The sequence below is a fragment of the Paralichthys olivaceus genome, chromosome 24 (genome assembly GCF_024713975.1).
Source record: "Paralichthys olivaceus isolate ysfri-2021 chromosome 24, ASM2471397v2, whole genome shotgun sequence".
NCBI classification, from domain to species: domain Eukaryota; kingdom Metazoa; phylum Chordata; class Actinopteri; order Pleuronectiformes; family Paralichthyidae; genus Paralichthys; species Paralichthys olivaceus.
The window spans coordinates 8,659,837-8,674,072 of NC_091116.1; the positions used below are offsets into that span (position 1 = coordinate 8,659,837).

General features: G+C 45.5%; 1 protein-coding gene across 1 annotated transcript in view; it reads right to left on the reverse strand.

Annotated features, from left to right (window-relative positions):
* Positions 1-14,236, reverse strand: part of LOC109638905 (MSL complex subunit 3) — a 104,663-nt gene that overhangs the window by 81,640 nt on the left and 8,787 nt on the right. The window lies entirely within an intron of this gene.

Genomic DNA, 14,236 nt, shown 5'->3' on the forward strand with positions numbered 1-14,236 from the left:
TTTCACCATGACCACGATCCTATGATGCTGTAGCTTTCAATCTGTCAAACACTCAGTCTGTCGGATGGCTGATGGAAATCCAAAGTGATCATTACAGTCGGCGTTCTAAAGAGCAAACCCACTGAACACGAGTCAAATCTGCCATCGATTTCAGTCCAATGTGCGTTTTCCTCAAGACCTCAGTTTGCTGTGTCACTGTGTGTCTGTTTAAAGCACACAAATAAATGAGTAACTGTTTTTGTGGACTCCCACGGAGTGAGCACTTTGATGCCAAGGCCTATTTATCTGTGATTCAAAATTATACATGCTGAAACTCTCCTCCGAATTACAACAAACTTTCCTCTTTTACCGTCCTTCTTGCAGACACCGACAACAGAGTGTAGTTTGCTGAGCTCTGATACAAAGCATCAGACCATCATTATGTGGCAGTGCTGCATTGTAACAATTTTGCAATTAACAGATTGCCTCTGTGAGGCTGCACGCCCACCACAGCTTTGAGCTAAATACGAACATATGCATGCCAACAGTGGCAAAGCTAATGTGCTGATGCTAAACAGGATTACAGAAATAATGTTTACCATTTCACTCCTCTGCTGGTGATGCAACACTGTTCCCTTTCATGCCACATCTTCAAAATGTCTCATTTTCATTCATGAGCAGTATGAGTACGGTAAGAAGACGTGAGTTTTGCCAAAAGGTTGCATCTGAAACTTTGTGATATTCAGGTTTAAGAATATTAATTCGTCTGAAGGAGGATGACTACTGGAAAGTTGGAGCACATGAATATTGTTTGGCATAAGACTTGCCAGAAAAACACTGCCTACAATCGCCAAAAGGCTCCTGGAAATACAGTGGAAAAAGTGACTAAATTGGTTTGTGTGTGTTTGAGTCTTGCCCCAAAAAACATAAGATCCCATATTAGGTTCAGTCCCAGCAATAGGATTAAGTCTTTGCAAGCATAAAAATCCGATCAGATCGCTGAGAGAAGAGAAATATCTCACTTTCCAGATATTGATTTCCACAATAGTGTGTTAGAAACATCCTTCAGAGGAGTCCGTGTTACAAAAAGATGGTTTTCCTCTTCCTGTGGTCGTGTGTTGACTTCACACAGGCTGCATCTGGTCGCATCTGTCCACACGCAAACGTGCGCTTGTGTATGTGTGTGTGTCATGTTCATTAACAGGCAAATCCTCATGCCTGGAGAAAGTGCACAGTGTTCACGGTGCACAATCTCTCAGATGTTTTCATATCCAGGGCAACAGCTCAAGATGTAACCTCATTAAATCAACATTTGCAAGAGGATTTTCTGTAAACTCTGCAGTGGTGCTAACACTGCCCTTTGAATGACCCGTCAGCCATGTTTTACAGAGATTTTTAGGATATTTTGGAGGGTGATTCAAAGCTGACAGTGTGAATGTACAGTTAAAGAAAAGCATGTTTGCTGCAGTGTCATTGCACACCTCTTATGTTAGTGTTAGTTTATTTTGTACCTGAAATTAAACATTTAAATGGAAGGAGCATTCTATTCAGGAGTTTCCACACCCACTTTGTTTGGTCTGGACCTTCTGATGTTATAGTTTAGATCAAACCAAAATAACATGTAAAAGGTGCAGAGCTAAAGAAAATGAACCATCTCATAAATGTGACCTCGGTCAACTGTGATAACACAATATTCAAAATTAATTTATATTTCTCAAAAACATTCATTATTATGCAACAGTGATGTGCAAAACTTAATATATTTTAAATGTGTTGTCAAAGCAAAAAAAATCGAATTCTAACGAAAATCGATTTCTCTATGGTGTCAAAGTGACTGAGGGTGCAGCAGTCTCTGATTTATTCATGCACGTTTACTGCTTTCACACCTTCCCCGAGATAAAAACAACACCATGCTCCATAAAGTCTCAAATAGAAAAGAAGAAGACAAACACTTTCTATACTCTGTTCACACTTTGGGGGTTTTCTCTTTGTTGACAGTCAACATTTCTCACCCGATCTGAAAAAGAGTCAAACACCCACTGAGTTGAGTTTTGCTCAGTGCCGGCACCAAATGAAAATAAAATAAAAAAGTGTTTAAGTTTTCATGTGGCTTTTGAGAGCATTTCATTCCCTCTCAAAGCGGGACTTTTCCGATTCATCTGACAGACCTTAATGCTTCCAAAGAGCCAAAGGCTGCATTGTTCAGAGAAAAAAAAAAACTCATACAGATGTAGAAATACAGTGCAAGAATCAGAGAGCATGAAATATACATGTGGGGAAGTGGATGCTGTGGTTTGCCCTTTCATTTGAAAAGCTTTCAACATGATCTCAATTGGGAATATAGGATGATAAAGCAAATATAGAAATGCTATTTTACGCTACAAAAACAGATGGTCAACTTTTCACTGCAGCTGAATTCAGAAGATGCAGAAGAGCGGTTGTGTAATCAATGACAATTAAAGGATCGATGTAATAATTCTCAATCAAAATGTCAGGATGTTTCATTGTCGCCTTTTAATTGCATCGTATCCTCTTTACCCTTGGCTTTGCCCGTCATAACTTCTGGAGACAAATGAAGAAGGAAAAACACACTGCTAGCCAGTTATATTTGAGATATATCTTCTTATTTAAATGAAGTTAATTTAGGTTAGGGAACAGGACTTCGCTTCAACCACTCCTCTAATTACACATCAACCCTTCTTATAGCGGTCAACCCATCCTGATCCGTTTGTCTCAGATCTCTCGACCCACCTTCCCTTCCCCTCATCCATTTACCTCCCTATCATATCCTCACTACATCCTCATCCCTACCTACATCCCTTCATCCTCCCCTTCTACATCCTCATCCCTACCTACATCCCTTCATCCTCCCCTTCTACATCCTCATCCCTACCTACATCCCTTCATCCTCCACAGTCTCCATCTGCTCAGTCCACAGCATATCCTCCTAGACCAGCCTGACAGAAACATTCTTCATCCATCTTCATGATTTCTCATAAATCCTATGCAGCCTGAACTTCCATTCAAATGATACACTGCTGTGCTGTGGTCTATGCATGTGAACCTCTTAACAGCTGGTTGATGAGTGCTGCATTTTTAAATAATTAATTGAAATGCAAATTAAGTCTACACAAGTGACCTCCCAATGCACTACAACATTAAAAGAACACACATGTACTCTACAGGAGCACACACAAGCCCCATATGTACTGCATGTTTGTAAAGCTGTGCGTCTGACTGTGTGCTAAAAGCAGGTGAGGTGATGCATAATTCAAGACATGCGATGGAAAACAGACATTGCTGTACTGTGAGGTTGAGAGACCGATGATCCTCAACATGGCTCGCATGTGTCGCAAGAGAGCAAAGCGGTGGATGGAAAAAATCAGGGACAGAAGTACGCTGACAAAGCCACAAGACCACAAATGAAATCATTCGACTTTGTGCTAATAACTGATGACACACACACAAACACCCCCACAAACACACACACACACACACACACACACACCCCCACACACACACACACACAGCTCTGTATGGGTGCTTGTTTTGTGCTTGACCTTAAAACCTCTCTCTTTACCGCCTAGGGGCACAGTCCTCTAGATGCTGACCTTCAGCTTGTGGTAGCATGACCAATGTATCCTCAAACCACCCTTATAAACTCAGCCCAGTGTGTGTGTGTGTGTGTGTGCCAAACAGGCATGGATTTCTGGCTGGATTATGCTGAATAAATGAGAGGCAGATTTTCTTGACGCTCGTTCAATTATCTGTCTGACTGTCTGCAGGATTTGTTTCTGAAGCTTTTTGACTGTTATTTCCACAGATGCACTTCGGCGTCCAGATTAGTTTTGAACCCACACAAAAAAAATCTATTTTTACCCTTTTTGCAGGTCATGCTCTAAATCTAATTTTACATGATATGAGTGATGCCCTTTGGCATACGAGACATGTTGGACAGTTCAGCGTGGCAGAGAGCTTTACTAATGTCATACAGGTGCGGCCTTGCACGTCACAGTTTGATTTTCTCATCCCAAATGTGCTGTCACATTTCATCCCAGTGTGAAGAGAATGACGGATAATGTAGAAATTAATTGCATATATTTGTAGAAATAATCAAAAATACACATTTGTGACTGACAACAGCTTGTGATTTGTTATTTGGATCAGATCTGGGTTTAATTTAATACTTTTACATGGTATAGTTTAAGGGAAAAGCCCATTTGACCCTAACCCTAATTAACTGATATAGAAGTTCCTCACAACTTCTTGTAAGAAACAACATTTCATTTGGTCGTGATGCTTGCTTATTAACCAGATTACATTTTGAACTGTCCTATGGGACCCCTGCACCAACACAATCCCAGAAGCAACCATTTTGTTAGCCAGAACAACACTCAAACACTGATATTTGAGAGGCTCCCTAAGGACCATGGATCCGACACACCAGCATTTGCACCATCACATGTCGCTGAGTCAGTAAAATTCCAATTGTGCTGCAAAGCCGAGCGCTCGCAGGACATAGCACATAACAATGATTTTCATCGTCAAAAAAACAACAACTCTTGCATGCAAATCATGCCGGCACATTTATTTATTCCTAAAAGACTTGTTGAATTCTTCATGTGCTATTACTTTGTACCTAAAGTTTATGAATAATTACAGGGGAGAGGCCAGATTTGACTTTTCAAAATTTAAATCAAGTCAGGGGCCATGGGGCGTTTGTGCTGAGCCACTCAAATGAGGAGAGAGGAACAAAAAGCAGAAGAGTCACTCATTTTATTAATTGTGTTGGTTCTAGCGGTTGCCCTTTGGAAAAGTCAGTGGACTTAATTAAATTACCATGCACGCACAGAGGAGAAAACAGCAGGAAATAGGCATGTAAAACAGAGCCCTGCGAACATTCAATCCCTTCTCTAATGAGCATGAGAGCCACGGGGATGCTCAAAGGTCTTTAAGTGTCCTCTGAGTCCCTCACTTAGTGATATAATATCTGGATTATGAAAGAGAAAAGCAAAGTCTTTGGAAAACAGCAACACTGCAGCACAGCAAATGTCTTATATGTGAAGGCTGGCGTCCACTTTTCTGTTCGTTTCCAAACAGCAGCTGATGGTGAACAAACGCAGCCGGCGTTGATGACAGTGATATTGCCAATGCTTTCATCCTTGCCAGCCGCTCTCCTGTACAGTGCCCTTAAAACCCTGTGGGCCCTTCGAAGTATAGGAATTATTTTTTTCCAGGTCAGCTCGCATTTTTGCTCCTCACAGCTGAGTCTCGCTGCAGACTGTTAGCACATATAGTATATTTAAAGGCAGTCCAAGGTAGGAGGGAGTTGTGCAGGAGAGTAAGCGGTCATGACATGCGTGCCCTTCCCCCCTACATATGTTCCAAAGCCCAGCGGCATTGCCCGAAGGTGATCAAGGCTGTGTGGAGCAGCAGATGCATATGAGGAATATGGCAAGTGGAAAAGCCGCAGAAGACTGGGCATGGAGAGGTGTTATAAAAATGCCAGCTCCTGTTGTGGTGTTAAATTACAGGCAAGAGAAATGAACTGAGAAGAGGGCAATGCTGCCAAAACATCCATGACATGGAGTTCAAGACACAACACGATCCCTGTTTGAACGGGCGGTGCACACAGCCTGCTTTATGATGGTATCTAGGAAGACTCATGCTGCGCATTCTACCACAGACCAACGGCACATCTCCACTTTCTCCCACTATTCAGAAAGCAAGCAAAATATCTTGGATATAAGCAGAAGTCATCAGGAGAAGGAGGCTCAGTCTCAGCTCTCAATCATGACATGTCACCCCATTCTATGGCAATAAACAATTATACAAAACTAAAAAAAAAACTTGGCACTACCTCAAATGTATTTTGAATTTTTAGTATGGTCCAATTCACAAATATAGCATTTAGATAGCATTTAAAAATTGTACTGGAGGTTTCAAAATGTTTAAATGTACCAAATATTTCAAGTTCAATTTCAAGGTTCAAATTTAATTATTCATTACCGACAACAATAAGAAAAGCACAGTTATTAAGAGAATTTTAAGGATTATGAAAATAGAATAAAATTAAGCAAAACATGTCTATATTGTTTCCATTTGGTGGTGTCGGGGATGTACAATCATGTGTTTTATGAAGCTCAGGGATAACTTTGTTGTAAGAACACTCAATTTAGGCTTTTGTAATGTTGGCATCATTTGAATGTCAGTTTGCACAAACATGCCTCCCTGCAGGTGAGGCTCAGCAGCTAGAAGAAGTTAATGTTCTCTGGCGTGCTAAGCTTGTAGTTTATTTAAAACCTGGCCACTCATGTGTTTCACACTGCTCGACAACTGTTTTGCAAAGCTGCCCGTTTGTTTAAGGTAGAGGAGTTAAATCATAGGTCAAATGTGTCAAAAGATTGTTCTGTGAAAAACTTCTGGGCTGTTGAGTCCCTGCAAAATATTGTGTCATTGCATTGTTCTAAAGGCAACAGAGTGAACTTAATATCTTCCAATTTGATCCATTTGTCTGTAACAATACTACGTACGATGACAAATCCCTGAGGACATTATGACTTCGTAGCTCTGCGTCATCCTTGAGCCCCTCCCGCTGATTCCTTTGACTTACAGGGAGAAGCCACGAGGGAAAAGAGAGGGAGGGGTGGTTCAAGTCGCTGATCACGGTCCGTCTAATTTCCATTATTACATTGAAAATACCCCATCTTTGTTCCTATTGTTCTTCAGAAAAATGCATTGGTAAATATTCAATTTCCACTGTGACTCTCTTTGTTGTTGAGCTGCAGCAGCCCCCTCAGGTCGTGATGCTCCGCTGACTTTCAGCCTTGTTCTATTTGTTTTTATTGGCTTAACTGATACAGTATGTGAACTATGTATGTAATGACTCATATTGTAACCCTGACATATTTGTACTGTTAGTGTTTATGACAATAAGAGCCTGGCATCTATATTCTACCTTCTTTGAAGAGAGAAAGAGGAACACATTTCTGGTTTACTCGCATGTAAAACAGTATTATTTGTTTTTTCATTTGATCTAAATTTTAGCACATATTCTAGATTGGTGTATAGATTTTATGATGTCCAAAAAGCCAGTTTCACTCAGGGGGGGAAGTAGGAACTAGGACATGTGTTATGTTGGTAACCGTGACCTGTAGGATCTGTCTAAATTCCCTCCAAATACCAGTAGTGTCTATTTTTTTGGTGCCTCTTTCTGCTGTACAGCTAAATGGGTCGACAGACGGTGGATGGGAGTCAGTGATTCCCTCCCGGTGCAGAGTTGACCTCCTGCCTGTGGAGATGCAGCAGAGGAAAAGCTGCTGATGCTCACTTGAAAGCAGCCTTGACCTGTTTGTTTCACTTTCAAACTGTATACAGTATACAGCTGGGCTCTGTGTGGACTGTATGCCAGAAATAAACCGACATCTCACTTTGGAACATATTGACCCCATTAATCATCCCCTTTGATGTACTTTATGAACCCGACCCCTGCTTTATGAGGCAGCGAGGTAGTAAACTGTGGAACTTCAAAACCAGAAGTCACTTAAGATCACGTGAGTTCCATTGTATTCTTCTTTCATGTTTTGCGTTTTCGTTGCTCATGGCAATTAATGTGGTAAACGTTCATCGCTGGGTATTTTATTTGAAAAATAGGTATTTCATTATCATTCCTCTATTGGCAAATTACATTTCCTCTCACTCTAACATAATTTTACTTCTCGGTTTTGTCTGAATGACTTTTAGTTTTAACAAGTTGATGAAATTTATAATATATTAATATATATTAATGTAGTAATCCTGTCTACATGGCAAGGAATACAAGTTATATTTAGGTCCAAATATACTTCTTAATATTGGAATAAGACCATAAAATACACATTATATTTTTAATTGTCTGATGTAACCCTCTAAAGGACATGATCTCGATATAGAGGATACAGATGTATCACCCTTTAATCAATTTCTACACCTTCAGATTTGTTTCCCACCTGCTCTTCACAATATCATCCTTAACTTAACCTTACTATGGCATTTTGCAATCAATTGGTTTTTACTGTAGGTATTTTTATTTCTTAATGGACTTAAAGTTTTACTTTACTTAGATTTGGATTTGTTACGAAAGTTTAAACTGCAACAGCATGCCACAGCTGGTGAACCGGTAATACAATGATATGTCCCACTCCCCTCGTTGTTGAAGTAATTTAAGACACAACAGGTCTTTGATAAAATGTTCCACTGCAGCAAGGAAAGGATGAAAGCATTAAAAAGTGCCAGAGGTTGGCGTGGAACATATTAGCACTGATCTTTGAGCTCTGGGGAGATATTGGAACAGCTGCAACCTGCACAAACACAAATGTCACGGTTATGTATTTTCAGTGTTCCTCTCACGTTCCCTTCTGCCTTCCTCTGTGCTCCACCCTCTGATCCTCCTGTGTTGTTCTCTGTCCCTCTCCTGTGTTCCCCTCCTTGTCCCTCGCTATGTTTCACCCTGTGCCTCTCCCGTGTTCATCCCTGTCTTGGTTATTGTATTTTGTTCTCGTTAATAAGATTGTTCAGTGTTTCCTGTTTTATTTTGTAGGCCTTGCTCCCTGTGTGTTTTCATCTATTGACTTCCTGCCCTCATCAGGTTCACCTGTTTGTCTTGTGCCACCTGTCCCCAGTTACTCATTAGTTCCAGTCTGTATATAAGTCTTTGTGTTTCCCCCATGTGGTGGTTGGTTCGTCATCGTCATTTCTGGTCTGGTCTTGTCCGTCATCGAGATTCTGGTTCTGTCTGTTCATGTGTCCCGTCAGCTCTCGTCACGTTACCCCGTAAGTTTATATCCTGCCCTGTTCTGTGTTCCACTCTGCTTTTTGAGTGCGACTTTTGTTTTCCTGTAGACTTCTTGTTAAATAAATACACTTTTTGTTAAACCTTATTTAGTTTCTGCGTTTTGGTCCTCCCCGTCTCACGTCACCCCCCATTCGAACCTTGACAGTACGAACCAACCAGAAATGGACCAAGCAGAGCTTTATGTTTTTTATAGGAAGGTTTTTTATTTTGACTCACTGGTGGAGGAGCTGAGCACCGCAGGCACCCGGCAGCGTGAAGAGCTCCTGGAGAAAATGGCACCGGTGCGGGATTGGCTTAAGGACAGACCCTGGGTCAGCCACTTTGTCCCGCACCTGGTGACCGTAGAGAGGAGACTACAGGACATCCTCTCATCCCCAACTCCCCCTGCAGATCCCTCCCTCGGCACCCGCCTGGCTTTTGGTGACCCCCGTAGTCTGCGTAGAAACGCTACGGCGCGAGGCGGGCGCCGGAGGGGAGCCCCCTCACTCAGTTTCCATCCATCTCCACCAGTTAACAGGCAGCAACCTCAATTCGGAATATCGTGGATTCTGGCAGAAGCAACCCACGTTCCAGCGTCGGGGGTCCCGGCTGACGTCACTCATGTTCCGGCGTCGGGGATCCTGGCAGATGCTACCCACGTTCCAGCGTCGGGGGTTCCGGCTGACGTCACTCATGTTCCGGCGTCGGGGATCCCGGCAGATGCTACCCACGTTCCAGCGTCGGGGGTCCCGGCTGACGTCACTCATGTTCCGGCGTCGGGGATCCCGGCAGATGCTACCCACGTTCCAGCGTCGGGGGTCCCGGCTGACGTCACTCATGTTCCGGCGTCGGGGATCCTGGCAGATGCTACCCACGTTCCAGCGTCGGGGGTTCCGGCTGACGTCACTCATGTTCCGGCGTCGGGGATCCCGGCAGATGCTACCCACGTTCCAGCGTCGGGGGTCCCGGCTGACGTCACTCATGTTCCGGCGTCGGGGATCCCGGCAGATGCTACCCACGTTCCAGCGTCGGGGGTCCCGGCAGATGCTACCCACGTTCCGGTTTCGGAGGTCGCCGTTCCTGTTCCTGCCCCACGGTCGGGGGTTCAAGCAGTCGTCTCGCCAGTTCCTGCCCCTCGGCTGAGGGTTACGGCGAGCGGCTCTCCAGTTCCTGTTCCTGCCCCACGGTCGGGGGTTCAAGCAGTCGTCTCGCCAGTTCCTGTCCCTCGGCTGAGGGTTACGGCGAGCGGCTCTCCAGTTCCTGTTCCTGCCCCACGTTTGGGGGTTCAAGCAGTCGTCTCGCCAGTTCCTGTCCCTCGGCTGAGGGTTACGGCGAGCGGCTGTCCAGTTCCTGTTCCTGCCCCACGGTCGGGGGTTCAAGCAGTCGTCTCGCCAGTTCCTGTCCCTCGGCTGAGGGTTACGGCGAGCGGCTCTCCAGTTCCTGTTCCTGCCCCACGGTCGGGGGTTCAAGCAGTCGTCTCGCCAGTTCCTGCCCCTCGGCTGAGGGTTACGGCGAGCGGCTCTCCAGTTCCTGTTCCTGCCCCACGGTCGGGGGTTCAAGCAGTCGTCTCGCCAGTTCCTGCCCCTCGGCTGAGGGTTACGGCGAGCGGCTCTCCAGTTCCTGTTCCTGCCCCACGTTTGGGGGTTCAAGCAGTCGTCTCGCCAGTTCCTGTCCCTCGGCTGAGGGTTGCGGCGAGCAGCTCTCCAGTTCCTGTTCCTGTCCCACGGATGCGGGTCTCGCCTGGCTCCGCTTCAGTTCCTGTTCCTGTCCCACGGATGCGGGTCTCGCCTGGCTCCGCTTCAGTTCCTGGTCCTGTTCCACGGTTGCGGGTCTTGCCGGGCTCCGTTTCAGTTCCTGTTCCTGTCCCACGGATGCGGGTCTCGCCTGGCTCCGCTTCAGTTCCTGTTCCTGTTCCTGTCCCACGGATGCGGGTCTCGCCTGGCTCCGCTTCAGTTCCTGTTCCTGTCCCACGGATGCGGGTCTCGCCTGGCTCCGCTTCAGTTCCTGTTCCTGTTCCTGTCCCACGGTCGAGGGTTAGGCTGGCGCCGGCACAGCTGGGGCGGCGGTCGCTGTCGTCTCCTCCGGTGCAGCGACGGCAGCTGTCGTCTTCTCCGGGACAGCGACAGCAGCGTCATCGGTCATCTCCTCCTGAGTGTCGACCTCAGCGTCAGCTGCTATCTTCTCCCGAGCCTCCTGTGTCACAGCAGCAACCTCAGCTGCTATCTTCTCCAGTGCCTCCTGTGTCACAGCAGCAGCCTCAGCTGCTATCTTCTCCAGAGCCTCCTGTGTCACAGCAGCAGCCTCAGCTGCTATCTTCTCCAGAGCCTCCTGTGTCACAACAGCAGCCTCAGCTGCTATCTTCTCCAGAGCCTCCTGTGTCACAGAAGCAGCGTCAGCTGCTATGTTCTCCAGAGCCTCCTGTGTCACAGCAGCAACCTCAGCTGCTATCTTCTCCAGTGCCTCCTGTGTCACAGCAGCAGCCTCAGCTGCTATCTTCTCCAGAGCCTCCTGTGTCACAGCAGCAGCCTCAGCTGCTATCTTCTCCAGAGCCTCCTGTGTCACAACAGCAGCCTCAGCGTCACCTGCTATCTTCTCCAGAGCCTCCTGTGTCACAGCAGCAGCCTCAGCTGCTATCTTCTCCAGAGCCTCCTGTGTCACAACAGCAGCCTCGGCGTCACCTGCTATCTTCTCCAGAGCCTCCTGTGTCACAGCAGCAGCCTCAGCTGCTATCTTCTCCCGAGCCTCCTGTGTCACAGCAGCAGCCTCAGCTGCTATCTTCTCCAGAGCCTTCTGTGTCACAGCAGCAGCCCCAGCTGCTATCTTCCCCAGAACTTCCTCTGACTGGACTGCAGAAGCAGCTGATTTTCCCTGAGCCCCTGGGCTCTGTTTCTGATCGGCCTCCGGGCCGCCCGCCCGAGCCCCCGGGCTCTGTTTCTGACCGGCCTCCGGGCCGCCCGCCCGAGCCCCCGGGGTCAGTTTCTGACCGGCCTCCGGGTCGCCCGCCCGAGCCCCGTGCTCTGACTTTGACTGGCCTCTGGGTCAAGCCCCGTGCTCTGTTACAGATTCCCACCCCTCTCAGTTTCATGTTTAGTCCTCGTTTAAATTCAGTTTTGGACCGTCTGGAATCCGGTCCTTAAGGGGGAGGTTCTGTCACGGTTATGTATTTTCAGTGTTCCTCTCACGTTCCCTTCTGCCTTCCTCTGTGCTCCACCCTCTGATCCTCCTGTGTTGTTCTCTGTCCCTCTCCTGTGTTCCCCTCCTTGTCCCTCGCTATGTTTCACCCTGTGCCTCTCCCGTGTTCATCCCTGTCTTGGTTATTGTATTTTGTTCTCGTTAATAAGATTGTTCAGTGTTTCCTGTTTTATTTTGTAGGCCTTGCTCCCTGTGTGTTTTCATCTATTGACTTCCTGCCCTCATCAGGTTCACCTGTTTGTCTTGTGCCACCTGTCCCCAGTTACTCATTAGTTCCAGTCTGTATATAAGTCTTTGTGTTTCCCCCATGTGGTGGTTGGTTCGTCATCGTCATTTCTGGTCTGGTCTTGTCCGTCATCGAGATTCTGGTTCTGTCTGTTCATGTGTCCCGTCAGCTCTCGTCACGTTACCCCGTAAGTTTATATCCTGCCCTGTTCTGTGTTCCACTCTGCTTTTTGAGTGCGACTTTTGTTTTCCTGTAGACTTCTTGTTAAATAAATACACTTTTTGTTAAACCTTATTTAGTTTCTGCGTTTTGGTCCTCCCCGTCTCACGTCACCCCCCATTCGAACCTTGACAACAAAAGCACTGCAGCTTTGAAACGTCTTTGAATCTGTCATGGGAGTGAGGTTGCACGGACTTGTAGCATTGTTTAGAGCACACAACGGCAGCCCCTTATCGAAGCAATGTGCAGCGAGAGAACCGGTCCCTAAGTTACAATTCAGCAAAAGAACAAAAACCTACGGCCCTGTCCTGTGTGGCTTGTAAGATTATCCTACCACTTACCTGACTAGCCAATACATCTTGAGATCAAATCCGTATTTGTACGCAGGCATAAGCGAGAGACGGTACCAACATGAAAATAAGCTCTACATCATCCGTAATCTTTATGGAGTAATAGTCCTCACTCAAAAGCACGGCACGTCCAATATTCCCTTTAATCTGTTTTCTCCTGCAGTGAAGCAGATGATCAGGCATGTCTGGCCTCATCAGCAGGTCTTATGCTCCCCAGTGGAGTCCTGACTTAGCTCCTGATCACGTTGTTAGATGTGGTGGAAAAGCTTAGGCTCTGGTCAGCAGGGGGTACAAATTGCTTTAAGCAGAATGCACCCAAATGGGTTAATCAGTATGAGTTAGTCTTGGGAATTACTCTCCGGACATGTTTGTGATGGCTGTAAAATGACTGTAAAATAATGCTAACCATAGGGGAAGCATTATCCTTCTTGCATTATTTTATCTTATTTTATGCCCCTGACCTGGTTTGTGTGGATGAATATGATGTGCAGTTGTTGGTCTCTTGGCATCAGATAATTAAGAGGGAGGGCAGAATGTGTGACCGCTGAGAGATGTTACTGAAATAATCCAAACCCTGGCTGAGGGTGACAGTCAGAGACACCTGTCAATCACACCAACATACCCACAGATCTTTTCCTAACCATAACTGTTCTATTACCATGTCACAAGAAGTGACAGGTGACAATGAGGCACTAGTCTTTTTATTTTTGGAATAAGTATTTTTAAGTTTTTACATCTTTATGATTAGAAACATGATTTCACACATTCCCAGTGGCTTCGACATTCAGCTATGTTTGTTTTTACTTTAAGATCAATCCAGGAATTTAAACTGGACTGGACTGGTGTGTGCCATCGTGTGCAACAACTGTGAAGCAACACTCCTGTGGTAAATCGTTATGGACCATATACAGGAGCTGGGATAAATACCACAAACAGATAACGTAACACCGAAATCTGTAACAGCATCGATAGGGTCAAAGTCAGGAATCCTCTCAATTAAGAGAAGTTTAATTTAGATTTAATTCAAATTCATTGAAAGTATTTAATGATAGCATTAGCAAACACAGAGTTTAATTAAGAAACAGGTGGCATGTCATCAAAAATAGAAAAGACTATTAGTGGTGAGAAACTGCATTCCTAAATTAGTAATAAGTAAAAATACTAGATCAGGACCATAAGCAGTAGTTTCATTAAAACCATTCAGCGTTGCACAAGTCTACATGCTAATTGCAAGATTTTCCTTTCCCACCAAGACCAAATTTGATATCATAAAATAAAATATGTTCTTTCCAGAACAAGAATACAGCCTAAATGCCAGCTCTTTACAAATCAAACACATACCCTGTTAGTCTTTTAAAAAGTTTCAGCCCAGAGCGCTCAAAGTTAAACTGTGGAGTATAGGCTTGAATGTAAAAATATCTGCTGCTCTGTGCTTCTGTTCCCTGGGGTGACAACCAT